The following is a 12,983-nucleotide window of genomic DNA, read 5'->3' as shown; positions in this document are numbered from 1 at the left end:
GTCTCGATAACTTACCCCACCTTCTCCTACCCACCTCAAAGAAGGTTCTCCCCTTAGTATTGGTTGGTGAGTCCAATTACTAAAAGGTTTCCTCTTTTGGTGTGGGGAGGATGAGGAAGGCAGAGAGAGTGGATTTTGTTCTATGCTGCTCAAATATAAACCGATCATTGTTTTCAAGGCTATTACTAGAACTACTGTGCTAACAAAGATGGTAATAATAATAAGGGCTAAAATGTATTAAGTTTTTACTCTGTGCTTACCAGACACTCTGTTAATCATTTTAACAAGATTTTTCCAACAACTAATCCGTGTAATATATAATCCAGTTACCTCCATTTTACACAAGAAATGGTTTCAGAGTTATTTGGCCAAGGTCTCTATGTGAGTGGGGGATCTGAGAATAAAAATCCAGTCTGCCTGAGTTCAAACTCAAAGGTCTCATAGCCACCTGCAGTACTGCCTTTCCATGGACCAAAAAGCACCCTCCACCACTACCTCAAAACACCTCCCTCCTCACATGAATATGGGCAATACACACACACACACACACACACACACACACACACACACACACACACACACTTTCTCTTCCTCAGGTTTCTGCTTAGGTGTTGGGACTCATTGGCTCTACACAACTGGAGAGGAACCACTCATGGGCTCTCTCTAATGCTTAGGTTTGGTTTATCGTAGGAATACTCTAAAAAATACTTTGCTATTTCTGTACTAACATAATGGACTACAGAGTTCTTTTCCAGCATATTTTATGTACAATAGAGTCTCATGATATGTAGCATCATAAAACAAAAAGTTATTCCATATTCAAAATAGTTAAAGGTTTTGTGAAGTGTGAGGGGAGATGTGACTAAGAATAAAGAGGGGAAACCCAGTAAAATTAATCCAGGTGTTTTTTGAAAAGGTTAAACTTCTAAATGGAATTTAATAAATGCATTTCTATGATGATTAATGATGCTGAGCGTTTTTCATGTGCCTATCTGTATGTATTCTTTGGAAGAAATGTCTATTCTGCTCTTCTGCTCATTTTTTAATCAGGTTCTTTGTGTTTTGATTTTGAGTTATATGAGCTGCTTATATATTTTGCATACTAACCCCTTCTAGGTCATATCATTTTGCAAATATTTTCTCCCTTTTGGTAGGCTGTCTTTTTATTTTGTTGATGGTTTCCTTTGCTGTGCAAAACCTTGTAATTAGGTCCCATTTGTTTATTTTTGTTTTGGTTTCCTTTGCCTTAGGAAAGGGATCCAAACAAATATTGTGATAATTTATGCCAAAGAGTATTATGTCTATGTTCTATTCTAGGAGTTTTATGGTTTCCAGTCTTAGTTTTAGATCTTTAATCCATTTTGTGTTTATTTTTTATATGTTGTGAGAAAATGTTCTAATTTCATTCTTTTACATGTAGCTGTCCAGTTTTCCCAGCACCACTTATTGAAGAGACTGTCCTTTCTCGATGGTATATTCTTGCCTCCTTTGCTGTAGATTAATTGACCGTAAGTATGTAGGTTTATTTCTGGGCTTTCTATTCTGTCCCACTAACCTGTATGTCTGTTCCTGTGCCAGTACCGTATGGTTTTGATTACTGTAATTTTGTAGTATAGTCTTAAATCAAGGAGCATGATACCTCCAGCTATGTTCTTTTTTCTCAAGATTGTTTCAGCCAATTAAAAGTTCTTATTTTTACATGGCTATGTATTTGTGTGAAGTACTGCCATTATTCAGCAGAATTTTAAAATTAATTAGTAGGTCTCCTGAAACTTACCACCAAGTGTCCTACTTACAAGGTCTACTCTCCCATGCAAGTTGTAATGCCTTTTCTTTTCAAGATAAAATCGAAGCAACCTAAATTTCCATCAACAGAGGGATGGATAAAGAAGATGTGGTACATAAATACAATGGAATATTACTCAGCCATTAAAAAAATGAAATAATGCCATTTACAGCAACATGGATGGACCTAGAAATTGTCATACTGAGTGAAGTGAGTCAGAGAAAGACGAATATCATATGATATCGCTTATATGTGGAATCTTAAAAAAAAATGGTACAAATGAACTAACCTACAAAACAGAAAGAAAGTTATGGATGCAGAAAACAAACGTATGGTTACCAGGGTGTAAGGGGTGGGGACGGATAAATTGGAAGACTGGGAATGACATGTACACACTACTGTATATAAAATAGAAAGTTAATAAGGACCTACTGTATAGCACAGGGAACTCTACTCAGTACTGTTTAATGGCCTATATGGGAAAAGAATCTAAAATAGAGTGGAGATATATATATATATATATATATATATATGCATAACTGATTCACTTTGCTGTACACCTGAAACTAACACAACATTGTAAATCAACTATACTCCAAGAAAAATTTAAAAATAGCCCATATTTTAATTTCTAAAATCAAACCATGTTGTATATATTCTGCTGGCATATGAGGTAGAATTGCCACTGAACAAAAAATCTCACTCTTAGACATAACCTGATATATATTGATACATTTGTTTAATCAAAGAGGAAAAACAGAAAGCTATTCCCAGAAACTGTATGGTAGCTATAGCATGACTACTGCATCCCATAATAATGGTTCTTACATTTTGTTTCTTTTCTGAAGAGTGAAGAAGCAGGCTCAAGCTTTTGATAACCACCACAGCAAAAGATTGAAAGCATTCTCTCTGTAACCCTGGTTAGGTATGTTTGGAAGGGGAGAGAAGAGGTGAAGTAGAATTCAGCTTCTCATGACCCCATATTCTTCTCCCACAGTACTTCCTCCAGGAAACTGTGACTTATGAAATTGAAGGGCAAATGGCATCAACTTTGTGCACATTCAGAGTCCTCATGCCCATGGCAAACTGTGCTTGAATTGAGGTCCTACTGTGTCCCTATTGTGAGCAGAGCAGAAGAGTGACAAGTGACAGGACATGGGTCCCCATGGACAATAGGAATCGTTAAAAGTAAGTTTGTTTTCCTCTGTCTCCACTGAGCATAGTCTATTCAGTGAAAGCCCAAAGTATTAAATGGAAATTTCATTTTTATGTAACAGAAGCTTTAGATATATTAAAAAAGAAAAAAGTGTTCTTCAAAGGCTCCCTTTCTTTGAAATAGACAAAAAGGAAAGGTGAAATTCATCTGAGAACTGTTCAAAGTCACCATAATCTCAGTAAAAGAGGGAAAAAAAGAAAATAAGTTCAAAACCACCTTTGTTTCTTCAGAAATATTTTACAAATAAAATCAGGGAATATTTGCTTAGAGCAATAAAGCCAGCCTCAGCAGAGAATGAAAGTGATACACATGGATGTTTACAGAAAAGTGTTCTTCATTTGAAGTAAATTTACTTTACAGAACATTGAATTTACACGATTAAGGTGAATAACTATTAAATTTCAGGAAACAGGGAGCCATGAATGCAAGAACCTTCTACCTAAAATACATTATAAGGCATATTTCTGAAATATCTAAGAAAATGTGACTTTATTTAGTACAATGATGTAATAATTCATGGATGATCTAGAAAAGCACACCTCTAAAATACTGAGAGTATCATGGGCCAGAGGAACGAATTGGGTCATCAACTTTCCTAATTAATTTGTGATCATTTGTGGTCATTTGGCATACTGGTGCCAATTTTATGTTGTAATACAAAAAGATAACAGAATTTCACCAATTTTGTTAAAACATTTTTAAACTGATACGAAGGGATTCTTGCATTCTCAAGAAGTATCTTCTTGACTCAAATCACAAAGGACTAAACTTACAGTAAGCTAATAATGCTTGGGTCGGGTGAAGGGTGTTTCAAAGACGTTTGAGCACTAGACTTAAGGTAGGAGAAGTCACGTACGTTTTTAGAGTGGAGAATGGAATTGGCCATACTCTGCTCAAGTTTCCAAAGTGGGGAAATGATGCCTCATCCAACTCAAATAGTTGATGAATGAACTCCTCTCAGGCTTGGGCACGGGAAAGGAGACTAGAATGCAGGAGGCTATTCTAAATTACAACTCTATCATCTTTGGCTAAAACAGTGTCTGACAATTAGATGAAGTGGTGTAAGCAGCGTTTACTTATAAGAGAAGAGCCTGTGTTTGGAATCTTGTTCTGCACTATTAAGCTAAGTAGTTCCAAGAAACTTATAACATCTTGAAGCCACTGTTTTCTCCTCTGTGAAATGAGGGTTGTAACATCTACCTCTCAGAGTTCTTTTGAACAGTAATTAGTACTTAGTACTACTTACTGGAAAGTAAGAAATTGAACAAAATATGCATTAATACTATATATATACACATACATATGGAAATACACACATATACATATACACATGTGTATATAATATTTATGAGCACAAATATTTTAGCTATCTGGTATTCAGTGTATTCAAAGGATAAATACTATGTACGTAGGTAGAAAATGACTTTAGTGTTAAATATTGCAGGGAATATAGAAGTATACCTGAAATACCATATGCTCCTTTCTTCAAAGAATTTATGTGTATATTATTTTTTATTTGCTAACTTAACCCAAATAAAAATTCTAGGTACTGGTTTTACCATCCCTTTTTTATAAAGGAGAAAACAAGGCACTGAGTAGTAAAAAAAGTAGTAACAGTAGCAGTAGTAGTAGCTGTTGTTGTAGTCCAGTAAACAAAATGTGATGCTATATAAAGTTTGTGATCATGAAAACAGGAGCTATTACAAGGAAGAAATGGGCCTATCTAATGGATGGTTTGAGTGAAAAATTAAAGGAGCTTAAAAAAAAAAAGGATATTTTTGCATAGGGAATGAGTATTGGGCTTGAGCCTAATGGATCACAAGCTTAAAAAGGGCCATTTTGAGATATATCTGGGTTAAGATACAGTGGAATTGGGTATGAGTATCTTGACATCAACAGCCAAGCATGTGTAGTTTTGTTATTATTGTTTATTGGTGACACTATCATTTAAGATTTTTTTAAGTGGCATGAGACATTTGGTACAAAATCTGACCCCAAAAAATCAATAGATAAAAGTAGAGAGAGCCTGGAATTGTGGGGAGCCATGAGGAGGAGTTTTCAACTGTTTATATTCTTTCCAAAGTGGGAGCAATTTTTTTGTTTTTTGTTTTTGGTGGAAGGGAAGAGAAAGCTGATTCTTTAGTGGTATATAGATAGGAATTCAAAGTTTTAAAGGATGTCTGAAAACAATACTTTAAAATATTTCATCTTTTGAAAGCACTTTCACACACATTATCAATAAACTCTCAAATAACATAAAAGGTGGAACAAGACAGACATTTCTTTCATTGCCGGGTATGAAAACTAAAGAACATAAGAACCATAGAATTTGCTCAGTCACAAATGTAGCAAGTGACAGACACCAAAGTGCAACCCATACTGCCTATCTCCTAGTTAATTACTTTTACCCCACTGTATCACACAATCTCTCAGATATATGTGTCACTGTTCCCTTTCCCGTATCAGGTAATTTTCTAACTTGCAGTATACTTTCTCTGAGGGGGCTTTTGGAAATTATAGAAATAATAATCATAGAATATTTAAGCTTCATGAAAGGTAGAAATGTGCTTTATAAATATTAAATGGTAGGTGACTAGGAGTATAAAATAATTTTGCTCTAAGCTGCTAACAATGATTAAACATACTTTTTTAAGAGCTGCTCTTTTGAAATTCTACTTATTTTTAAATCCAGTGCTTACTTGGCAATGCCCTCCTTTAATGTTGCCTTTTGTAATGCCTGCTTCCTCCTACCCATAAAGTCTGTTAGATTATATTGACATAAATAAATGTAGGCGATATTATGCTTTTAAAAAAAAGATGGTGTTAATTGGGGACCACAGAAAAGAAAAACACTGAGAATGAATGTCGCGAGGATATTTTAAATCCAAGAGAAGAACTGGCTTCACTGATTGTTGAGAATAGTCTGTCCATAAGGAAGAGTGATTCCTAATGAGGATGGATGTACCACCTAAGTGTATACGAAACAGCAGCAGCAAGGAAGAAATTGTGATGCATGTAGAGAGCCTTTTCTTTGAACCATGCCTGTTATAAGGCTACGTTTGAAGCCAGTAGAAAGCATTCTCCTACGTATTGTACAATAAGTAAAATGGCATGATGGAAACAAATATCATCAAGCTCTAAGAGCCTAGAAATTGTGAGTTCTTTGTTTTCTGAACAAGAGAATTTTCCACTATCCAAAAGTCTGACAAGCAGACACTGAATTCTTTACTCAGTTGAGAATTTGTTTTAGTTTCATAATAAAGATGAATTGATACAGGATGAAAAGATTATTTTGTAGGGGGATAAAACACATTTATGGGGCCGAGTATATTAATAACTAATGATTTTAGTTCCAATTTTATTGAAAATAATTGAGGCAGATAAAACAATAAATGTAAGAAAAGCATGATCTCTATCTACCTGATAGAAGCCTATAAATAATTATGTATATTTGTTTTTACTTTCCAGTGATTTCAAAGAAAATTTAAATATATAGAGAGAGAGATAGATAGATAGATATAGGAAATATTCATTCTCAAAATTGCACTCAAAATTTGCAGAGAAAAAAATTACAGTATATAAGTTTTTTTGTCTGTCATCCTATTATAAAAGGATAAGAAGTTCTATTTCATTTCCAAATAACAATAATACCACCTTATGGTTATATGGCACATTTTGTCTGAGAGCATAAAAGGTCAACTCAATGCAAGGTATAACAGGATTTTATCATTAAAATTAATGACATTTCTGGTGGTGAAAATTCAAAAGTGATAAATAGCATCTGATTTTTGCTATGCTGGCACAATGCAGACACTGAGAAAAATTTAAAAATTTGTGACTTTGTATTTTCAGATATATAAAGAGATAAGGAGAATCATCTGGAAACTTCTAGAAATTTTACATAAATTTTTCAGGAGTCCAGTTTGAATCCTAAAGGTTAAAAATATGTCATACATAAAAGGTTCATTTCAATTTGAAGTACTCATTTGAGACCATTTAAAATCTTTTCTTGGATTTGGAAATCTGTGAGATGGATACATTTCTAGGAATATCAAAGATGAAAATACTGTAGTATAATCTGAAATTCTCACACATCTCATCTGTCATAACATATTTCATATATATTTCAATATATTCTCAATATATTGGTGACAGCAGTAAACTCAAAATTATACTTTGGTCCCAAATTGGTGCAGCCACTATGGAGAACAGTACGGAGGGTCCTTAAAATAATACTAGAGTTACCATATGATCCAGCAATCCCACTCCTGGGCATATATCTGGAGAAAACTATAATTCAAAAAGATACATGCACCTCAGTGTTCAATGCAGCACTATTTACAACAGCCGAGACATGGAAGCAACCTAAATGTCCACTGACATATGAACCAATAAAGAAGATGTGGTATAGATATGCAATGGAATATTACTCAACCATAAAAAGGGTGAAATAATGCCATTAACAGTAACATGGATGGACCTAGAGATTATCATACTAAGTAAGACAGACAGAGGAAGATACCGTATAATATCGCTTATATGTGGAATCTAAAAAAAATGATATAAATGAACTTATTCATAAAACAGAAATAGACGAACAGACATAGAAAATAAATTTATGGTTACCAAAGGGGAAAGTGGGGGGAGGAATAAATACGGAGTTTGGGATGAAAATATACACAATAATATATATAAAATAGATAAACAATAAGGACCTATTATATAGCACAGGGAGCTATACTCAATATCTTGTAATAATTTATAAGGGAAAAGAGTCTGGAAAAGAATATATATATATATATATATATATATAACTGAATCAGTTTTGTACACTTAAACTAACACAACGTTGTAAATCAACTATACTTCAATTTAAAAAAATTATACTTCTGTCTCAATCAATGGATTATCTGTGGTCAGTAGTCTCCTGATTATTTTATCCATTGTTATTCTCCAGAAAAAGACATAGTGATATATTGTTAGTAAAGAAGATGAAAGACAAATGATAATGTTATATGTGCTTCCTGTAGCTGTCACTTATTAGTGATCCTTACACTGATTGATTACATTGATTACACTATAATTTCAGATGACACTTTAAAATATATAAACATATTCTCAAAAGGTATATTATATAACCACCACCTCTTAGAATTTCAGGGGAATAATGGACCCTAAGAATCATCTTTTGCCTAATTTTATAGCTAAGGAAACTGGAGTGCATAGAAATTAAAGTGACTTTGCCTTAAGTTTTGCAATATAAGTTGCTAGCAGAGCTAGTTCAAAAATTTAGGCCTGCTGATTCACTTTACTTACATTATTCTATTGATTTAAGAGTAAATTAAGACGTGTAATTTATTTATTTGTGTACATTAAACAGATGTAAGTCTCAGAGAGCAATGAAATTTTTAGCATAGAACTGTTTTAATAATTTCTTACATGATTGATTTAATTAATTAAATCAGTTCTAACATTGCAACTGAAGTCACTGTGACCTGAATAAAATGTGACTGACCTTCAGTGAGTAATATGTACCCACTCACTCATTAAGTCACTATATAGTGTGTTTCTACTAGGCGCCAGGCAGTGTTTGAGGCATTCAGAGTATAGGGGTAAACAGAAATAAACCAGTTTTTATGCAAGTAATTTTTTTTTTTTTAATGAAGACACGGCATAAAATAAGTATGCTAGTTCATGATAAGCACTTTGGAGAAAAAAAAAGAAAAATACTGTGTAAGCAAGCCTAAGGCAAGATGGAGTTTCATTTGAATAGGGTGTACAGAAAGGTCTCAATTTAGAAGCTAAACCCATGAGGAAGAACGTTAACAGCAGCATGAATACCAAATGTGCTGATCCTTAATAGGAAGCGTGGCTGGTGTGCTCAAGAAACAATGAAAGGTCTAGAGCAGTGGTATATGGGAGCAGGTTACTAGTAGAGGAGATCAGAGAAGGGAGGTAAGCAAGCCATGGATTGGGGAAGATTATTAGGGTCCTGAGGCCATGGAGATGTCTTGGACTTTTAGATTTAAAGCCTTCAAAGAGCTTTGAGCAGAGAAATGATCTGATCTTTCTTTTTTTTTTGCGGTACGCAGGCCTCTCACTGTTGTGGCCTCTCCTGTTGCAGAGCACAGGCTCCGGATGCACAGGCTCAGCGGCCATGGCTCACGGGCCCAGCCGCTCCGCGGCAGGCAGACTCTCAACCACTGCGCCACCAGGGAAGCCCTGATCTTTCTTACATTAACAAGATCACTCTGGTTGCTGTGTAGGAGATAGACTTTAGTGGAACAAGAGTAGATGCAGCAGGAAGAACAACAGGAAGCTACTTCAACAAAGCAGACAAGAGATGATGCTGGCACCGAAGATTATTACACCCCAACTAAGTACTCCGGGAAATCCATTTCCTATAGTGTAACAGCTCAGTCAGGAAACAGGTGGATCATTCAAATGTTATTTGAGGAGATTTTAATAAAGAGATTATTTCCAAGGGTGGACCAAGGTCATTAATAAATAGTGTAATACACTGAGGCTAGTTATAACAGGGAAAAAGTACTACCCTCTAGGTCTAATGGGAGAAAGCAATGGGAGCAAGCTAGTACTGGAACCTAAAGAGGACAGCTATACGGAGGAGGCTTCTCAATGGAAGTAACAGCCGAAAGGGACACTGGTCACAAACTGGCAGAGAGACGTCCAGGGGAATTAATAGCCCTATATCAGTCTCCTCTCTCCTTTGATCTCCTATTGGTACAGCCTGTTGACCAAACCCAAGCAGAAACCAGAGGGTAAGGAAATGCTTTGATGAGCCCCCCACAGGTTAGACTTTTGAGAATGGAACAAGGTGAAGAGTAAACTGGAAGCATAAACAGAAGATTGTCCTAATTCACACCAAGTACACTCACACACTAAACTGTTAAGAACTTACTATATCTTGTTTAAACACATACATGCAGAAATTTGAAATATATATATTTCAGGTAATAATTCATGAACACAACGAATTCATTAAAGTCATTAATGTGTTCTTACTCTTGGGCAATGATGTGTAAAGTTTAAATATTATGGCTTTTTAATGAAATTATTCTATTCAGGATGTCAGTGAAAAAATGATGTATGTGTCCTCATCTCTGTACTGTGAAATCAGACATTCAGGAATTATTATTAGGAGTTATTGAACATGTGTCAGGCATTTAAGAGATTTTCCAGAATATAAAAACACTGAATTCACTCAAAGTTCTACTTATTTTCTTAACCAGTTTCTCTTCTCTCTCTCTTGACCCTTATAGTTCCTGCAGTCTGAACAGATATTTCAGATGCCAGAAAACCATCTCAGTTTCCAAGATTAGGTAACATCCCAAGGTGTTTCCTACTTTCAGATTAATTCATAGTAAAATTAGTACCTCTTGGACCAGTAGAGTTCCTAAAGAGAAAATAAGAGTACAATAAAAATAAATATTATGTTTTATGTTTTTTAATTTTCTAAGTATTTCTGCATATAAGAACTTAGCTGGTAAGGAAAACATGAATAGTAAAAAGTACTTACAAACTTGGCCGAGAAGGTGGAATCTTTGGGTTTTATGAAAAATATATGTTGTCAGCAGTCCAAACAAAGATAACAAACAAAAACAAGAGTCTAATACAAGTTCAAATTATTTCAGTTACTCAGAAATCACCTCCTGTCCCTACAATTCAGTGACGATTATAGTGTAAAGTTTCATGGCAGAAGGGCAATTTTCCCTGCCCTCTCACTCGACTATTCAGATGCTCTTCTGCTGTGGTTTGTAGGTGTATTTCCAGTTATTAAGCAATTAAACTGAACCAGGTAAATAGGAATGGAGAACCCATTTCACTGATAACTCACTGGAAGGTGTTATCTTTCTTCCATTTCCTGTTTTTAATCGACAAGCCATCTTCAACCTATATCACAAGAAATATTCGATACTTGTTTTTGCTTCTATAAGAAAATATATTCCAGGTTCTACTATGATGCATGGTCATTACTTTCTTTGATAGTCAACAAAATTCTATTTATTTGAATTATAGCATTACAAGAATTATAATTGCTTATTTTGCCCTGGGAAAATATATTATCACTTCCAAGAGGGGAGTCAGCAAACTGATATGTAGTTTGGGCTGGTGGAGCGGAAAGAATATGTGCTTTAAAATCAGAGATTTATTTTATTTTACAAACACTTATATATTGCTCACCATGGGATTCTAAACACTTTATAAACGTTAACTTATAACAACCCTGTGAAGAAGACTTTATCCCCCAAGGATCATCATTCTCAATCAAATTTCATGAATAAGGATACTGAGGCTCAAGTGGTTAAACAATTGACCAGGGCTTCCCTGGTGGCACAGTGGTTGGGAGTCCACCTGCCTATGCAGAGGACACGGGTTTGTGCCCCAGTCCGGGAAGATCCCACATGCCGCAGAGCGGCTGGGCCCGTGAGCCATGGCCGCTGAGCCTGCGCGTCGGAGCCTGTGCTCCGCAGTGGGAGAGGCCACAGCGGTGAGAGGCCCGTGTACCGCAAAAAAAAAAAAACAATTGACCAAAAGTCACATAGCTTATAAGTGGTAGAATGAGGATTTTAAATCAATCAGTCTCTATTCCCAATATGGGGGAAACATATTCTACCTCAGTAAATTGTAAGGATTCAATGAGATGTTTAAGGGCTACCTCCTCTCCCTATGTTCTGCTTCCTTCCCTAGACAATGAAACACGCTCAGTATTCTTCCTTAAAACGAACGATTTAACAAACAAAAAACAACACTGTCTTACTCCACTTTCTTCTCTAAGTTTACCTGATTTCTCTCCTGTTCATTGTCAAATTTATTGAAAGGACTACAGCTGATGCCTCTATTTCCTCATCCACCCTTTACTCTCTCACTTACCAGCTCCTCCACTCTGTCTTTGAGTCTTCTCCCTCTTTACAGAATCTGTTTCTATTATGGTCACTAATGACGTTCAAATTTCAAGTTCAATGGAGATTTTTAATCATTAGTTGGTTGCAGTCAACACATCTGATCACTCCTTATTCAGATTACTCTTTTCTTTTGGTGCCCTTGATTCAAAATTCAGAGTTCTGTCCTATGCTTCAATTTTCTCATACTACATACTCTGCTGACATGATAATATCCACTACTCTGACTTCAGTTTCCTTGTATGTAGGTTCTTGTGAAATACCGTGGGTTCCAGTGTTAGTATCTCTTGCCCTAATGCCCAGCTGCCATCAGCTGCTGACATCTATAGCAAATAAAGCCTATGACTTGTTTCTGGATTTATCAGGCTAATAGCGCTCTTACCTGGTCTGACTAGGGAGACTACTATTTTGCCATGTGATATATTCAGTGGTCTTCAGATACCCACCTGGGCACCCTCTCTTCAGTCTCACAGCATTGTGGATACTGCAGAGGCATAACTGCTCCCTTTCCTCCCCATTTTCTGGGACTATTTTACCCAACTGGATAGACTTTGTTGTGGGGTGCTAAGCCAGATCACATCCCAGATATCTGCTTCCTCCTTCTCTAGGCTTAAAGGAAAACTAGAAAGTCCTGCAGAAAATTGCAAGTATGCCTTTGCCCTTTTTCAAATGGTCATGTTACTGCCTAACATACCACCTGGGTGGCCACATGTTACACTGGCATTCCCTCTAAGGGAAACTTGATTTTTTTTCTAATATGTAGGTAAGAAAGTGAGAAACAAACACACTTGCTCAGAACTCCTGAAAAATTATCTGGTTGTTTCTATTGCTGGAATTATGATGTTGTGGACTGAACAAGAGAGGAGGGGAGGAGTAAAAGGACTGTTTTATCCTCCACTTTCTGTCTTTGCAGAGCCGGCTCCCCTCTGGCAATGGGAATAGCTACTTTCATTTTTCTAATACATCCTGAACTTACAATTTGTTCTTCCCTATCCTGTGGCTAAGATACAGACATAGCTGATATAGGTTTGTGACAAATACAAGTTCTATAGGTCCTTTA

This window comes from Delphinapterus leucas, chromosome 9 (assembly GCF_059928025.1).
Source record: "Delphinapterus leucas isolate spDelLeu-1000000601 "Yukka" chromosome 9, BTC_Dleu_Yukka2, whole genome shotgun sequence".
Lineage (NCBI taxonomy): Eukaryota > Metazoa > Chordata > Mammalia > Artiodactyla > Monodontidae > Delphinapterus > Delphinapterus leucas.
This window is presented reverse-complemented; position numbering follows the sequence as displayed.